This window comes from Lynx canadensis, chromosome C2, assembly GCF_007474595.2.
Source record: "Lynx canadensis isolate LIC74 chromosome C2, mLynCan4.pri.v2, whole genome shotgun sequence".
In the NCBI taxonomy this organism is placed as follows: domain Eukaryota; kingdom Metazoa; phylum Chordata; class Mammalia; order Carnivora; family Felidae; genus Lynx; species Lynx canadensis.
Window position 1 is genome coordinate 87,205,941 of NC_044311.2, and position 18,049 is coordinate 87,223,989.

Below are 18,049 nucleotides of genomic sequence, written 5' to 3' on the forward strand. Positions count from 1 at the left end.
GCGGCGGACTCAGTCCGGCGCTGCCGGAGCAGCAGCCGCAGCGGGTCGGAGTTCTCAGCTGGGGCCCGCAGCTGCTCCGCGGGCTGAAGCTCGGCGTGGAGGAGCAGGGGGGCGTGGGTCCGGCCGTGCAGGAGGAGGGCGGGGTGGGCCCGGGGGTGCAGGAGCGGGGCGCCGTGGCCACGAGCCAGCCTGGGGGTGGTGTGGGGTCCGCCGGACGGCGCGGACTGGAGGCGCCCGCCGCCGTGGACGGGCTCGGCGGGCTGGCCTGTGGTGCAGGAGGAGGGGTTGGGGCCCCGCAAGCAGTACCAGGAGAAGGGGGGAGGCAGCCCCGCAGTGCAGGAGCGTGGGGAGGCCCGCGCCGGGGTGCAGGAACAGGGGGAGGGGAGCCCACGCAGGCTGCTGCAGCAGCCCGAGCCGCTCTCCGAGTTCGGGGTCCGTTCCTGGGAGCGCGGGGAGGGGCTCGAAAGTTCCGGGGAGCCGGGGGCTCAGCACTGGGAGAGCTGCGGGCACCTCAGGCGGGAGGCAGTGGTCCTGGGAGCGGCCCCGACACGCCGCGAGAGACTCGAGCTGGTGGGGAGGGCCAGGCCTGTGGGGCCCCAGGGGCCTGAGGGGGAGGGGCGCCCGGGGGTGCAAGAAGCAAATTGGTTGCCCGGGGTGCAGGAAGGACAGGTGGTGCGGGCTGTCCAGGAGACATACCTGGACGGGAAGGGGTCCCAGGAGGGAGAGGGGCCCCCCGAGGGGCACAGGATCCGGAGGCGCCGGCGGAGGAGGAGGTGGTAACCTACAGGCCGGCTGCCCAGCGCCCGGATCGCTCAAGGGCCGTGGTGAGCGCAAGATGTAGGGGTTTGGGGATTGGAGCATTGGAAGCCTCTGCCCCAGAGCGGGCAGTGTGTCCTGCTGGATCCTCTTCTGCCACCTCAGCCTGGACATCATCGAAACTGTGTCTGCAGGGAGGCAGCCGAAGGCAGCAGGTAAGGAAACCCAATTCCCTTCCCAGCGGGAGTTGGTGTGTTTTGAAGCAGGGGGCTGCAGTTATTTCAAGAGAGTGTGGTCTCCAAACTGCTCTTGTTCACTTTGCTGTGTTTAAACCTGGGGAGGAAGGAAGCAGTGCAATTTCAACAGCGAGGCAGGACCCCTCCCCCCAGTACTAAAAATGCCAACTAGAGTGATGGGGCATTTCCTTAGAGTCTAGACTGGAGGTGAGACTGCGAGGCTACCAGGCCTGGGCAGAAGGCAGAGAGGGGTAGCCCTAGGCCAAGGTTGCGGAGGAGGTAGTCACCCCTCCATCAGTCTGCCCCTGGAGATAGGAGTGCCTCCGTGCCAGGGCTGGGATGGTGCAATCAGCACAGGTTTTCTCAGGTCCTCAAAACAGATTCCAAAAAAGGGAAGGGGCAGCATTGCATTAACCGGACTTTATCTAGTAACCCTGTTAGCCATGTGATGTGAGTGTGGCTGCCAGTGACTTGAGCACGAGCCTGACCTGCTCCCGCCACACCTTCTTGTCACAGCTGATTAATAATCGAGGGCTCGGAGCCAAGGATGAATAGGGGTAGCAGGGCAGAGAACTACTGGTGAGGCCTTCTGTCTGGGTGTGGGCTCTAGGCCTCTAATTTGAAAGGGACACTTTGAGGAGAGGGTGTTTGTACTACTGGACTCTGGGCATTCTCTGTGGCCCAGAGCTCAGCCCCACCCCATGGAGGTGGACAGCTGTGGCATCATAGGTTCTGTACCAGCCAAGGCCAGCTCCTGTCGCAGCCTAGAGGTGGGGCTTACAGGGTGGGGACTAGATTTGGCTTCCTGTTGACTCCCCGGTGGCCCAAGTGCCAGGCCTACTCATTCCTGGCCCATAGGGGGTTGGTTGGCCAGTTTATGGGCCTCATCCTCCTAGGGTTGTTCACCTCTTACTTGGCACTTATAAGTTCCTGCTCCTATGGCCCTCAGGTTGGGGTGGGTGCAGAGTTGCTGCTTGCCTTAGCTGGGTCCTATGTCTGAGTCAGGTGGCCCCAGCCGCTTGTCTAAACCAGAGTGGGTGGAGATAGTCCTCTCTAGTCTGGACAGGGGGAGTGGTGGTGGTGGTGGCTGGGGCAGCAGAGCCATAGGCAGGCAGCTCCTGGGACTATGCTGGAGGAGCCGGTTAGTCTGCTCCTCATGCAAACCCCAAACCGACTGTCAGCTTCGTCCCACGCCTGCCTGTCACACTGCTACCCCAAACACTCATGCACCGGAAGTTCAGCTGCTGTGTCCACGGTGCCTGGCTCTTCTGGGGTGTCCAAACTGGTTCTGGCTCTCTGGAGCCAATGGAGAGATTTGTCTGTTCTAAACACATAGACATAAGCATATACCTTTATCCTGTTTCAGGTCAACTTTTTTGAATTTGTGGTAGATGAAGAGAAGCACTTTGACAGTTCTGGGTTTAGACCATCTACTACCTGTGTAACCTCCTGGGGCAAGATAACGTCTCTGGGCTTCAGTTTCTGTGCAGAGGGCCATGGTTTTCCTTACACTGTCCTGAGAGCAGAGGGCTTAGTCCCCTTTTTGGCAGTTTGGTGCCCACTTTCCCGGGACCCCTGCTGGCAGATGTTGGGGAGGAAGTGTCTGTGCTCCCAGACCTTTTCCTCTGGTCCCTAAATTCACGATTATCCCCTGTCCTGTGCTTTATTCTGGAGAAGGAAGTGGTTATTCTTTTTGTTTTTAATAGTGGCTTTATTGAGGTGTAATGATATACAATGAATGGAACATATTTAAAACAGTAGGTTTTAACGTATGAATATATCTGTAAAACCACCACCACAATAAAGATAATGAACATACCTATTATTCCCAACCAACCCCCATAGTTCTTTGTGCCCCTTCCTAATTCCTTCTTCCCACCCCTCCTTTGCCATGCCGTTTCCCCAGGCAACAGACTGGTCTGCTTTCTGTCACCATACATTAGTTCACATTACCTGGAATTTTATGGAAATGAAATCAGACAGCATGTGTCCTTTTTTGCCTGGCTTTTTTTTTTTTTTTTCAGCATAATTATTTTGAGATTCATGCATGTTGTGTAAGCTTCAGTAGCTCATTTTTTATTGCTGAGTAGCATTCCATTACACATATATGCCACAGTTTATCCATTCACCTGATGATGGGTTGTTTTTAGTTTTTGGTTATTACAAATAAAACTACTGTGAACATTTGTGTAAGTTTTTCTATGGACATACTATTTTATTTCTCTTGGATAAATCCTTAGGACTGGAATTGTGAATCATACGGTAGGTATACATTTAACTTTTAAGAAAATTGCCAGACTTTTTTCCAAAGTGGTTGTCTTATATTACATACCTACTAGTTGTAGGGCGCCTGGGTGGCTCAGTCAGTTAAGCTTCTGACTTCAGCTCAGGTCATGATCTCGCAGTTAGTGAGTTGGAGCCCCACATTGGGCTCTGTGCTGACAGCTCAGACCTTGGAGCCTGCTTCAGATTACGTGTCTCCCTCTCTCTCTGCCCCAACCCCGCTCACACTCTGTCTCTCTCTCTCTCAAAAATAAACATTAAAAAAACTTTTTTACATACCTACTAGTTGTATATGAAAGTTCAAATTCTTCCACCTCTTTGTCAGCACTTGGTATGGTCAGTCTCTTTAATTTAATTTAGCTTTTATTTTTTTTTAATGTTTATTCATTTTTGAGAGAGAGAGAGACAGACACAGAGAGCGAGCCGGGGAGGAGCAGAGAAAGAGAGGCGGACAGAGGATTCAAAGTGGACTCTGCCCTGAAAGTAGCAAGCCTGATTCTGGGCTCGAACTCATGAACCTTGAGACTGTGACCTGAGCTGAAGTCAGATGCTCAACCACCCATGTGCCCCAGTTTCTTTAATTTTAGACCTTCGAATAGGTCTGCAGTGGTTATCTCCTTGATTTTAATTTGCATTTCCCTAATGACTAATGTTACCGAGCATCTTTTCATGTACTTATTTGCCATTTGTATATCTGGTGATATGTCTGTTCAAATTGTTTACCCATTTTTTAATTGTGAGGGGTTTTTTTGTATTGAGTTTTATGAGTTCTTTATATATTCTGAATACAGATCCTTTATTGAATATGTTGGGATTGGATATGTTTGATTTGCAAATATTTCCTTCCATCTTTGGCTTACATTTTAATTTTCCTTACGGTGCCTTTTTTGATGAGCAGAAATTTAAAATTTTAATGAACTCCAGTTTAACAACTTTTTTTTTTGTGGTTTATGCTTTTGGTGTCACGTCTAAGAAATCTTTGCCTAACCCAAAGCACAATAGTTTTCTCCTATTTTTCTTCTAGACATTTTATTTATTTATTCTTAAAACAATTTTATTTTTAAGTAATCTCTGTGTGCAATGTGGGGTGCGAACTCACAACCCTGAGATCAAGAGTCTCATGCTCTACCGCCTTCCCCCTTCTAGAAATGATTTTTAGGTTTTACATTTAGGTTTAATGATCCATTTTGGGTTAATTCTTGTGTATGGTGCAAGGAATGAATTGAAGTTCAGCTTTTTTGCTTGTGGAGATCCAACTATTCCAGCACCATTTGTTGAAAAATGTGTCCTTCCATGGAATTGCCTTTGCACCTTTGTAAAAAAATCAATTGTCTGTATATGTGTAGATACAATCTGGGCTCTCTTGCTTCATTGGTCATTTTGTCTATCTTTATCCTAATACCACACTGTCTTGATTATTGTAGATTTATAGTAAGTCTTGAAATCAGGGTAAAACCTTGAATGTTGTTCTTTTCAAAATTGCTTTAGTTTTTCCAGCTTCTTTGCACCTCCACATGCATTTTAGAATCAATTTGGGGATAATTTCTATAAGGAAGCCTCCTGGGATTTTGATTGGGATTGCATTGAATCTGTAGATCATTTTGGGGGAAATGTCCATTATCTTAGCAATATTAAACCTTCTGACCCATAAACAATATATATGTCTGTATATGGACTTTTAAGAATTTCACCAGTGTTTTCTAGTTTAAGTATACAGATTTTTCATGTGTTTTGTCAGATATATACTTAAGTATTATGTATTTTTTTTTGATGCTATGTAAATGGTATTTGGCTTTCTTACTTTTTTATCTTAATTTTGGTAAAATATATATAACATAAAATTTACCATCTTAACCATCTTTCAGGGTATGGCTCAGTAGTGTTAGGTACATTTACATTGCAACTATCACCACCATCCATCTCCAGAACTTTTTAATCTTGCAAAATTAAAACTCTGTACCTATTAAACAATAGCTCTCCATACCCTCTCCACCCTAGTCCTTGGAGCCACATTCTACTTTATATGAATTTGGCTATTCTAAATACCTCATAGGAGTAGAATCATGCAGTTATTTGTCCCTTGGTGAATGGCTTTTTTCACTTACCATACATAATGTATTTGGAGTTCATCCATGTTGTGGCATGTGTTAGAATTTACTTCTTTTTTAAGGCTAAGTAATAACCCATTGTATGAATATGCTACATTTTGTTTATTCATCTGGTGGTTGTTTCCCACCTTTTGGCTGTCGTCAATAATGCTGCTATAAAATGGTATTGTTTTTAAATTTCTATTTCCTATTGTGAGTGTGTATATATATATATATATATATATATATATATATACCCAATTGATTTTTGTATATTAATCTTGAATCGTACCACCTTGATAAATGTATTCTAGTAGCTTTTTGTAGCTTCCATTGGATTTTATACATAGACTGTCATGTCCTTTGTTAATAAAGACAGTTTTACTTCTTTCTTTCTGATCTTTATGCCTGATAATTACTTGTTTTTCTTGTCTAATTGCACTGGCTATATCTTCTGGTATAAAGTTGAGTAGAAGAGGGGTTACTTGTTCCTTCAGTCTTTTCACCATTATGCATGATATTAGCTGTAGGTTTTTCATATATGATCTTTATTAAGTTGAAGAAACTCCCTCTGTTCCTATTTTACTGAGATTTTTAAATTTTTTATTAAAAAAAATTTTTTTTTAGCATTTGAGAGAGAGAGTTGAGAGCACGAGCAGGGGAGGAGCAGAGAGAGGGAGACACAAAATCAGAAGAAGGCTACAGGCTTTGAGCTGTCAGCATAGGCCTGACATGGGGCTCGAACTCACGGACCGCGAGATCATGACCTGAGCAGAAGTCGGATGCTTAACCCACTGAGCCACCCAGAAGGTCCTGAGATTTTTAATAGGAATGGATGTCGGACTTTGTCAAATGTTTTTTCTGGGGTCGCCTGGGTGGCTTAGTCGGTTAAGCGGCCGACTTTGGCTCAGGTCACGATCTCGCGGTCCGTAAGTTCAAGCCCCGCGTCGGGCTCTGTGCTGACAGCTCAGAGCCTGGAGCCTGTTTCAGATTCTGTGTCTCCCTGTCTCTGACCCTCCCCCGTTCATGCTCTGTCTCTCTCTGTCTCACAAATAAATAAACGTTAAAATAAATAAATAAATAAATAAACAAACAAACAAACAAACAAAATGTTTTTTCTGTGACTATGGGATTTTTTTGTTTTAGTTTGTTAATATGTTGAATTACATTGATTTTCAAATTTTTGTTTGTTTTTTAAATGCTTATATTTGAGAGAGAGAAAGAGAGAATGAGCAGGGGAGGGGCAGAGAGGGGGCAGGGTAGAGGATTTGAAGCAGGCTCTGCACTGGCAGCAGTGAGCTTGATGTAGGGTTCGAATTCACGCACCCTGAGATCAGGACCTGAGCTGAAGTCAGTCACTTAACCAACTGAGCCACCAGGCACCCCTGATTTTCAAATGTTAAACCAACCTTGCGTTCCTTAGACGAACTCCACTTGGTCATGGTGTGTTATTTTTTATATGTATTGTTGAATTCTGTTTGCTAGAGAATTTGTTAAGAATTTTGCATCTGTGTTTATGAGGATAGTTTTCTTTCCTTGTACTGGCTATGGGATTCATAATATACATCTTTATTTTAAATAATTTTTTAAATGTTTATTTTTGACAGAGTGAGCAGGGGAGGGGCAGAGAAAGGGGGGTACAGATGATCCAAAGCAGCCTCTGTGCTGACAGCAGACAGCCCGATGTGGGGCTTGAAGTCACAAACCGTGAGATCATGATGTAACCTGAAGTCAGAAGCCTAACTGACTGAGCCACCCGGGTGCCCCAGGATTCATAATACACATCTTTAATCACAGTCTGCCTTCAAGTGATAATAGTATAAAAATTTATATTTTTATTTCTCTCCTCCTTTTATGCTATTATTCAGAAATTATTCTTACACACGTGTAAACCACACTATTTGGTATTATTTGTGTTCAAACAATTTATTTTTTAAAATAATGTACATAATAAAAATGTCTTAGATGTCTACCCCGTAGTTGCTATTTCCAGTGCTTCATTCTTTGCATAGATCCATATTTCTATATGGTATTATTTTCCTTCTGTCTGAAGGACTTCTTTTGACATTTATGGTAGTGCAGGTTGGTGATGAATTCTTTCAGCTTTTGTATGCTTAAGTTTATTTAGCTTTTATTTTAAAAAGATATTTTCATTGGACTAGAATTCCATTTCATTAGTTTATTTTTCAGTACTTTGATGATGTTGTGCCACTGTGTTCTCATTTTCATTTCTGCAGGAAATCTGTTGTCTTTTTTTTTTTTTTTTTTTTAAGTAAGCTCTGTGTGCCCTTCATGGGGCTCAAACTCACCACCCGAGATCAAAAGTTGCATGCTTTCCCAGCTGAGCCAGCCAGGCGCCTCCTCTGCTGTCATCTTTATCTTTGCTCCCTGTCTGTAACATGTCTTCCTCACCCTCCCCAGCTACATTTTAAGATTTTCTCTTTATTACTGATTATGAGGTATGTTGGTACAGTTTTCTTCATGTGTCTTGTGCTTGGAGTTCATTGAACTTTTTGAGTCTGTGGGCTTATAATCTTAATCAAATGTGGAAATATTAGGCCATTATTTCTTCAAATATTTTTTTCTGTTTCCAGCTCTCTTTCCTTTTGTCAGGGAACTCCAACAATACAAATGTTAGGCCACTTGAAATTGTCCCATTGCTCACAGACGCTTTGTTCATTTATTTTTTTTCTTTTAAATTTTTTAAAATTTAATATTTATTTTGAGAGAGAGAGCATGAGCAGGGAAGGGGCAGAGAGGTAGACACAGAATCCGAAGTTAGCTCTAGGCTCTGAGCTGTCGGCACAGAGCCTGACATGGGGCTCGAACCTATGATCCGTGAATTCATGACCTGAGCTGAAGTCAGATGTTTAACTGATTGAGCCACCCAGGTGTCCCCCCTATTTAAAAAAAAATTTTTTTTTCTCTTTTTAAATTTTTATTTAAATTCTATTTAGTTAACATACAGTGCAATATTGTTTCAGGAGCAGATGCTTTGTTTATTTAAAAAAGTTTTTTTTTCTTCTCTGGAGTTAATTTCAGATCATTTCTATTACTGTGTCTTCAGGTTCACCAGGTTTTTCTTCTGCAGTATCTAATCACCTTTAATTGCATTCAGTTTATTTTTTTCATCTCATGCAATGTAGTTTTTATTCTAGAAGTTCAATTATATTCTTTTTAAAAATATATGTTTAAATTTTTAAAAATCTTTATTTTTGAGAGAGAGAGAGAGAGAGAGAGAGCAAGTGGGGAGGGGCAGAGAGAGAGAGAGGCACAGAATCTGAAGCAGCCTCCAGGCTCTGAGCTGTCAGCACAGAGCCTGATGCAGGGCTCAAACTCACAAGCTGTGAGATCATGACTTGAGCTGAAGTTGGATGCCCAACTGACTGAGCCATCCAGGTGCCCCTTAAAAAAATATTTTTAATAGCTATATAGTTTTATAGTAATAATAGTTCTAATAATTGTTTTAATGTTTAATTATTTTAATGTCCTTGCTAATTCTACCATTTGTGTTAGTTCTGAGTTGGTTTTGATTAATTGCTTTATCTCCTTATTATAGGTCCTAGTTCCTGGCTTTTGGCATGCCTGATAATTTTTTACTGGATGCCAGACAATGTTAATTTTACCTGGTTGGTTGCTGGATACTTTTGTATTCTTATAACTATTCTTGAGCTTTATTTTAGGATGCAGTGACTTGGAAACAGTTTGATTATCTTGGGTCTTGTTTTTAAGACTTGTTAGGACCAGAGCCATGTTCAATCTAAGGCTACTAATTTTCCTGCTGAGGCAAGACCCATTTGTGAATTGTACCCAGTGCCTACCTTTTCCAGTTTGGCTGGTGGGAACAGGCACTTTTCCCAGCCTTGGGAGCACCAGGCATTGTTACTTCTAATCCTTTTGGGTGGTTATTTTCCCTACCCTTGGGTAATTTCTACACATTCACATAGATGATTAGTGCTCAGCTAAATACTTGAGGGGAACCCTTTATAGACTTCTGTGGTACTCTCTCTTCTTTGCTGCTCTGTTCTGTGAACTCTGGCCCCCTAAGACTCCCCAAACTCTAAGCTCCATCTCCTCAACTCCTGGAGTCTTTTGGGGCCTGACAGTTTCCCTTCTCTGTGCTGTAGCCTGGAAACTCAACCATAGGGCTGACCTCTTTTATTTCCTGACTCACAGGTATCACTGTCTTTAGTTCCCTGATATCTGGTATTTTCAAAACCATTTTGTATATTTCATCCAATTTTTTGTTATTGCAGTCAGGAGAACAAATCTGATCCTTATTATTCCATCTTGGCCAAAGATGAGAATTTGAATTTAATTCCCCCACTGCTACCCTTCTACACTTCCCATCCTTCAGTCTCTTCACTCTACTGTCTGTGTTTATTGTTACGGTGTAGTAAATTGTGATGACTTTTCCTTTCCTGCACAACTTTTTGTTCTTCCTGGAGTTGCTTTTGTTTGTTTGCTTAGTTTTCTGTGCACCTTTCAATTAGCCAAATTCCAGTAGCTAAGTTTCTCAAGATGTCAGTTCCATCAGATATTCTATCAAATTTATCTTTCTGAAGAAGTCTCTTTCAGAGCCTTGTGCCCTGAAGCAACATGGTCTGGTTGGTGTCTATCACAGGTGCTTAGCCATCCTCTTGGAACCTCCTTTCAGCATCTGGGCATCTCCTTCACTGCTCTTCTGTGTTGGATCTCCTGCATCCCATGTCTTCTCCTTTTTGGTTTACTCTCTAGTTTTGGTAGAGTCTGTCCTTTAGTAGCTTCCTGAGGGAGGAGGGTGTATGGGTGGGAGATTATTTGGAGACCTTGCCAGCCTGCTATTCACTCAGCTGAATATAAAGATCTAGGTTGGAAATTGCTTTCCTTCACATCTTGAGGATATTGCTTTTAGGTTCTAGAATTAACACTGAAGTCTGAGGTCACTCCAAATCCTGTATGGGACCCTCTCCCTTGCCCCAAAGTGTGTAGGATCTTCTCTTTATCTCCAGTATTGTGTTTTGTAATGATTTCCTAATTAAGTAGCTTAGTATGGGTCTGTTTTCAACTTGTGCTGTATGCTCAGTGAACCCTTTTAGTTTGGAAACTTGTACTTCAGGTCTGGGAAGTTTTCTTGTATTATTTTGGTCATCTCTCTCTCTCTCTCTCTCTCTCTCTCTCTCTTGTCTCTCTGAGCTCCTTTTGTTTAGATATTGGACCTTCTTATACTGATCATCTGGTTTTCTTTTTTTTTTTCTTCCTCTCCTGTTTGCCATCTTTGTGTCTTTTGTTCTCTGTTGCAGAAGATCTGAACTTTATCCTCCATCCCTTCTATTGTAGTTTTAGCAATTATGATAGCAGTAAATGTCTGTTGATACTATTTTCTCCCATGTGTGACATGGATGAGGTAGACACAAAACTACTAAATTCAACTTTAGTAATAGAAACCTTGGGAGAATGGGTTAGGATTTTTGATTAGGGAATTATCCACATTTCACTAAAAAACAAAAACAAAGGGGCGCCTGGGTGGCTCGGTCGGTTAAGCGTCCGACTTCAGCTCAGGTCACGATCTCGCGGTCCGTGAGTTCGAGCCCCGTGTCGGGCTCTGTGCTGACAGCTCAGAGCCTGGAGCCTGTTTCCGATTCTGTGTCTCCCTCTCTCTCTGCCCCTCCCCTGTTCATGCTCTGTCTCTCTCTGTCTCAAAAATAAATAAACGTTTAAAAAAAAAACACAAAACCAAAACCAAAAACAAAACCTCCTTCCCAAAAGGGCTTATTAACCTGATAAAGTTTCAAGGTTAAGGGTAACAAAAAATTAGATTAAGATAAGTGTAAGAATTTGATAAGGAAAACATTCTCAGACTGAATTTATTGAGAATTCAGTAGAATGATTTTTTTCATCCATGTTAATGGGACTCAGAATTGAGAATCACTATCAGTATAATAAGTAGTCCCATAAACTGATGCTCATGGCTATGATGAGAAGGGCCTTTGAGAGAGTGGTCAGTGTCAATAATGGGAGAGAACATCTGAGAACAGGACTGTTCTGGCCAGGTCAAATGAATTGGCACAATTACAAGCTTTCTACAGAGCAATGGTATTCAACTCCAGTCTGGATTCATCTGAAGAGCCTTCAAATTACGATGTCTCAGGGGGCGCCTGGGTGGCTCATTTGGTTAAGCGTCCACCTCTTGGTTTCAGCTCAGGTCATGATCTCACTGTTCATGAGTTCAAGCCCCACATCAGGCTCCACGTTGACAGCACAGAGCCTGCCTGGGATTCTCTCTCTTCCTCTCTCTCTGCCCCTCCTCTGTTCTCTCTGTCTCTCAAAATAAATAAACTTAAAATAAACTGAAAAAAAAAAAAAAAGATACGCCTCAGGAGTGCCTGGGTGGCGCAGTCAGTCATTTAAGTATCTGACTCTTGATTTCAGCTCAGGTCATGATCTGACTGTTGTGAAATTGAGCCCTGGATTAGGCTCCACATGCTGAGTGTGGAGCCTGCTTAAGATTCTCTCCCTCCCTCTCCTTCTGCCCCTCCCCTGCTTGCGTGTGCACTTGTGTGCTGTCTCTCTCTCTCTCTCTCTCTCTCTCTCTCTCTCAAAAAAAAAAAAAAAATGACACCTCAGTCTCACCTAGGTCAAGTTGATTAGAATCTCAGTGGGTGGGGTCTACACATTGACACTTTCCTAGCTCCAAGGTGATTTTAATGCATAGCCAGAGCAAAGAGCACCTCCAGAGTTTATTGAAGACCCTTGCTTCTCAGAGTGCGGTCTACTGGACCAAAACATGTGTCACTTGGCAGCTTGTTAGAAATGGAGAATCTTAGGCCCTACCTCATATCCATGGAATCTGTATCTGCAGTTTAACAATATCCTCAGGTGATCTGTATGTGCATTAAAATTTGAGAATCACTACCTCATTTATCCATTCAACAGGTATTTATGAGCGAGCACCTGCCATGGGCCAGACTCTGCTGGGTGGGTTGGGGATGGGTCTGATGAATTTTGTATGTCACCTATTGTGTTTGTAATTTTTTGTTTCCCAATAATATCCTGTTCTTATTTTGAAGATACACTATCTTGTCTCTGAGGGTATATTAATGAGCATTTTTTGGTCTGAAATTTTCTTCTGCATAGTCTGTTTCCCCTTGGTTGCTTTTTTCTGTGTGTTTTGCTCTCTCTCTTCCATGTTAGAGGCTTGTCTTGGGTGTCTGATAATTTTGTGTTGTCTGCTCTCAACGGAGGATGGGGAGCTACAGCACTGAATGGTCTTGTTGATGGAGTTTCTTTGTGTGGTGACCTAGATGGGCCATTTGTTGGGAACTCCTAGTGTTGGTATCTTTATATCTTTCTTGGCCAGGTCAGAGTTGCCAGAAAAGACACTTGTGTCTCCTGCCAAGATGTGGAAGCCTGGCTCCATGTTCCAGGAGCAAGTCGAGAAGGGGATTGGGATCTCAACATCCATACATGCTTTCCTTGTTTGGGATGTAGCACCTGCCTGCTGCTCCCTCCCACCCCCCTGCCATCTTCCATGAAGCCCACTGTGCCAGTCTCAAGATGTTCCATTTATCCACTGTAGGGAAATCCCTGTTTTTTGCAGGGTGGTAAAGGGACAGTCACTCAGTGGCTCTGTATTGGGGAAGGAGTATGGTGGTGCTGGTGGTGGGGTCTTACTGCTTCTTAAATAGCTTTTAAATAATCCTCTATTTTTTAGCACTTCCCTCTCTCACCTCTTCTTCTTGTAGGGGTTTCTGGGGCTTCAAATTCCCAGGCCATTTGAGGATTCTGTGGGATCAGTCAGGTGCTTCTCACCTTGGGAGTTGTGACTTTTTTTTTTTTTTTAGGTTCTGCTCCCAGTTGTCACTGGCCCATCATCTGCTTTCCAGCTTGTTGTGGTTGTTTCCTCTGCCATTCAAAAAATTTCTCTTGAGGGGCACCTGGGTGGCTCAGTTGGTTAAACATCCAACTTCGGCTCGGGTCATGCTCTTGTGGTTTGTGGGTTTGAGCCCCATGTCAGGCTCTGTGCTGATAATTCAGAGACTGCTTCAGATCCTCTCTCCTCTGCTCCGATCCTCTCTGCCCCTCCCCTGCTCATTTTTGTGCTGTCTCTCTCAAAAATAAATAAATATTTTTTAAAAAATTCTCTTTAGAAAAACAAACTCTCTTTAAAAATGTAGTTTTGGAGGGGTTTTGAGAAGGAATGGAATTATGTGCATGTGTGCAATTTACTGTTTTTTTTCCTGGAACCTCTGTCCCCTCTTTAAGCTTCCTCATAGAATCCATGAATTCATTCAATATCCAGTATATATTTAATGAATAGGACTATAACTCTGCCCTCCGTGGGCTCGCGTCATTGAGCCAAGAAATTTAGTGTGCATTTGTATATGGACTGAATCCTGGCTTCAGCTCTTACTCTCTGCATGACCTTGGTCACTTCTTCAAAACGTCAATTTCTTCATCTGTAAAACGGGGATAATGTAGAGTAATAAGGGGAAGTTTTTAATCAGTTAGTGAAGATAAAGCTTTTAAAGGACTGCATGTAGAGATCCCTGGCTGGCTCAGTTGGTAGAGTGTGCAACTCTTTGATCTTGGTGTTGTGATTTCAAGTCCCACATTGGGCTTAGAACTCACTAAAAAAATAAAAGTAAATAAATAGATAAAAAAACATTGCTTTCTATTAAAAAAAATAAAAGAACCTGCACATAGTGTCTTCTTGAGGACCCAGAACATACCTTCCCTTTCCTATTTCCCCAAAACCCTAACACAGGGTGAGCACATAGAAGGTGCATGGTGGGTGACTGAGGCGGGGTTTGGAGTGAGAGTTTTGGCTTGGTCTCTTCCTTCAGCAGCTGTATCTCCTGGGAGCCCTGGAGCCAAGGGCCTTAGCTGGGTGTAAGAACAGTGGGCTCTTCCTGTCTCTGCCTGTCTCCTGTACGCTGTGTCTTCTAATAAGGCAAGGCCTCCTCTTCCTGGGTCCTTACGTTTACTAATCCCTGACCTTGGTATGGCTGCTCCTCTGTGTCTACAGTCACCACCGCTCTGAACTATTGATCTCCCCTAGTTCCTAGGGATCTGTTTCCAAAGATAGCTCCGTAAGTGCCTTGTTTCACAAGTCCCTTCCCCTTTTAGGATCTCAGTTTCTTTGTTGCTAAAATGGATAGGCAGGATATAGTGGGAAGGTAGTCCAACATTTCTTTTACTCCTAGGTTCAGTCCCTTTGTCTCCTGGGCCCTGCAGCCTGTCCTTCACTGGGTGTTGCTAGCTCCTGGGGTTCTGGTATGGACATGGTCCAGAGGGGATGAGCAGTCCCTCTTGCAGAATAAATGCTCTACCATTCACAGCTCTGGCTTCTTTCCCCACCCCACCTCCGGGGCTCAACAATAGGCCCCTTCAGCTCTAGGCTCTTGCTGAAGGGGTGGGGGTGGGGTGAGGCCTGAGCCAGCAGGCAGAGGACCAGCCAGGCAGCCTCTGCGCAGCCCCAGCCCTAGAAGAGCTCTGGGAGTGGCTGGCTGCTGGGAGCTGTGCTGCATCCTTCCTCCCTTCCTGGGAGTCACTGCATCGCTTGGTGTTGTGATGATGCCTGGGCCAGAGGATTGGCAAGAGGCAGCTTTCTGCAGTGCCCTGCATCCGAGCCCTGGCACCAGGGCGTGCATGGTGTGCATGTGCACAAGATCCAGACAGCTGCCGGAATTTATCCTCTGTCACACATGAGTAGGGTTTTGTTGGTGGGAGGAGTGCTCCAGGAATGTGTTAGGGCTCTCAGTGTCCTGTCTCTGAGTGTCAGGGTTGGCATGCCAATCTTGAGCCGCTGGAGCATGAAACAGCAACTAAATACTTTCAAGATCAAGTTGGTACATGTGGGGAGGTGTTGAGTTCAATGTGGGTCTGGATAGTGGATAGGTTCTGTGTAAAGGTAGATTCTTTCCTTTCTTCTCTGAAAGTCACACCTCCTTTTCTGTTGGAGTCGAAGATGAGGCATAGTGGGTCCCTGTATCTGATCTGATTCCCTGCTTCTGTGCCCTGCCTTCCCACCCTGTTACTCCCTTGACCCCCGTGGTGAGGCTGGGATGCCTGACAAACTGAGCTTCCTTCCCATCAACATTGTTGTATCGCCTACCCCAGCTGTCCCTGCAGTCTAGTGAGAATGCAGCCTTCTGCAGAAGGCCAATTCCTGGCCCTCCCTCTGCATAAGCAACTGACTGGCCTTGTCATCCCTGGTGCTGAAACGGCTTTGTGGGAGCAAAGTAGCTTACTGGGACTGGAGTGGCTGTAATGAGATTGGCAGCCCCTCTTTCTATGAAGGTGCTTGCTTTTCTGGATTAGAAATACTGGGAGGGAGCAAAGCCTGGGCGGGAGTGGGGTGGGGGAATGAGGCTTATTTCTGATACCCTCTGGAAGTAAAGCAGGCCCCCTTTCTCCAGTGTCCATCTTATGGGTTTGAAGTCTCTTTCAGGAAACTCTTCTTGACCAGATACCTTGCCAGCTTCTGCCTTCAAGTTGATAGATAAAAACAGCTGGTTACTTTACAGGGTACAAACTACAGTAGAGGTGTGTACATAAAATCTCTCAGTAGAATTATATATTGATACAGAATGCTATAAGAACAGTGAGCCTTTAAGGATCAGAGTGTGATGGATAATTTGAAAATTATACATTGATTTGGCTATTTTCCACATGTACTACACTATAGTTGACTGTTGAACACGTGAGGGCTAGGAATGCTGACCTCTCACACAGTCTAAAATCTGCATATAACTTTTGACTCCCCAAAAACTGAACTACTGATAGCCCACGGTTGAGTGGAAAACTTAACCAATAACATAAACAGCACATATTTTACATTTTATATGTATTACGTACTATATTCTTAGAACAAAGTAAACTGGAGAAAAGAAAATGTTGTTATTAAGAAAATCATAAGAGAAAATACATTGTACTGTACCGTATTGAAAAAATTCACACATTAGTGGACCTGCACGATTCAAACCCATGTTGTTCAAGAGTTAACTGTGTTGTGTGTTTATACCATTCCTGTTTTCAAATATTATTTTAACGGAATAACATGGGAAGCATGGCAAAAATAACCATTTAGAGGTAGGAAATGGCAATTTACACAGGAGATGACATGGGTCTTGGGGGATGTGTTAGAATTCATCATGTGGGGCGCCTGGGTGGCGCAGTCGGTTAAGCGTCCGACTTCAGCCAGGTCACGATCTCGCGGTCCGTGAGTTCGAGCCCCACGTCGGGCTCTGGGCTGATGGCTCGGAGCCTGGAGCCTGTTTCCGATTCTGTGTCTCCCTCTCTCTCTGCCCCTCCCCCGTTCATGCTCTGTCTCTCTCTGTCCCAAAAATAAATAAACGTTGAAAAAAAATTAAAAAAAAAAAAAAAGAATTCATCATGTAGACAAAGAGAAGGACTGTCACAAAGAGAATAGCTCAGAGACATTAAAATTTTTTTAATGAGAAATGTTCTTTTTTTTCTAAAGTTTTCTTTCTTGATTTTTGAGAGAGAGAGAGAGAAAGAAAGAAAGAGAGCAAGTGGGAAAGGGGCAGAGAGAGGGAGAAAGAGAGAATCCCAAGCAGGGTCCACACTGTCAGCACAGAGCCCAATATGAGGCTCTAACTCACGAACTGAGATCATGACTTGAGCTGAAATCAAGAGTCAGATACTTAATTGACTGAGCCACCCAGGCACCCTGAAACATTAAGATTCAAGAAGGGAGTGGGGCGCCTGGATGGCTCATCGGTTAAGCGTCCAGCTTCGGCTCCAGGTCATGATCTCAGGGTCTGTGGGTTCAAGCCCTGCATTGGGCTCTGTGCTGACAGCTCAGAGCCTGGAGCCTGTTTGGGATTCTGTGTCTCCCTTTCTCTCTGCCCCCTCCCCCGCTGTCTCTGTGTCTCTCTCTGTCTCTCTCAAAAACATTTAAAAAAAAAATTAAAGAAGGGAGTGTGTGTAGGGAAGGGCAAGTATTTAATTTGGCTGGAATATGGACATTTGAAGAAAATGATGAGGTATGGAGGTGGACAAATAGGCAAGGGGAGGATCTTGAAGGGCCTTGTATTTGGCTCAATGAGGAGTTACAGAAGGATATAAGCAGGGGAGGGACTTCAGATGACAATAATAGCAATAGGCAGCTGTGTGCCAGGTGCTGTGCTAAGTGTGCTGTTCATTATCTCATTGAATCTGCACTCTGTGAAGGAGGTGCTGCTATTTCTTCCCATTTTACAGGAGAGGAAATTGAGTCTTAGAGGTTAAGGTATTTGCCCCAAAGTTGCTCAAGTACAAAGTGACAGAGCCAAGATTTCAGATCTGGTCTGTCTGACTCTTGATCCTAATGGTATTGATTGGGAGGACTAATGAGGAGGCAGAAACAAGATTTTGTGTCCTGCCCAGTGGGGAAGGTAGGAAGTTATAGTTGCAGGGGGGCCAGGGGTGAGGTTTCTAGCCTGGGTGGCTGGCATTGGCTTGTGATATTTTCAGTTGGGATATAGGAGCATGCCTTAGCTAAGTTGAAGGGGGTGATGATGAGCTCAGTATGGTTATACAGAATTTGTGGTACTTGTGCATCCTCCTGGTGGAGCTGTCCTGTAAATGTCTGTAAATGTGGGCCTAGAGCTTCAGGTGGTCAGAAATAAAGACAGACAGCACATGGTAATTGGAGCCCTGGGGCAGGGGAGGGAGAGGAAGTGACCCCCCAGGGAGCAGAGC

The 18,049-nt window shown here is 44.2% G+C and overlaps 1 protein-coding gene across 7 annotated transcripts in view; it reads left to right on the top strand.

Annotated features, from left to right (window-relative positions):
- The first annotated feature begins 615 nt into the window (after positions 1–615).
- Positions 616–18,049, top strand: part of TNK2 (tyrosine kinase non receptor 2) — a 45,765-nt gene continuing 28,331 nt past the window's right edge. For 5 of the 7 annotated variants that reach the window (XM_030328659.1, XM_030328658.1, XM_036064294.1 and 2 more), the window contains exon 1: positions 893–971. The gene's annotated coding sequence lies outside the window, so the exon portion shown is untranslated. Of the gene's footprint in view, positions 972–18,049 lie in introns of all 7 variants that reach the window. The other 2 variants (XM_030328662.1, XM_030328663.1) reach the window with 1 other exon arrangement.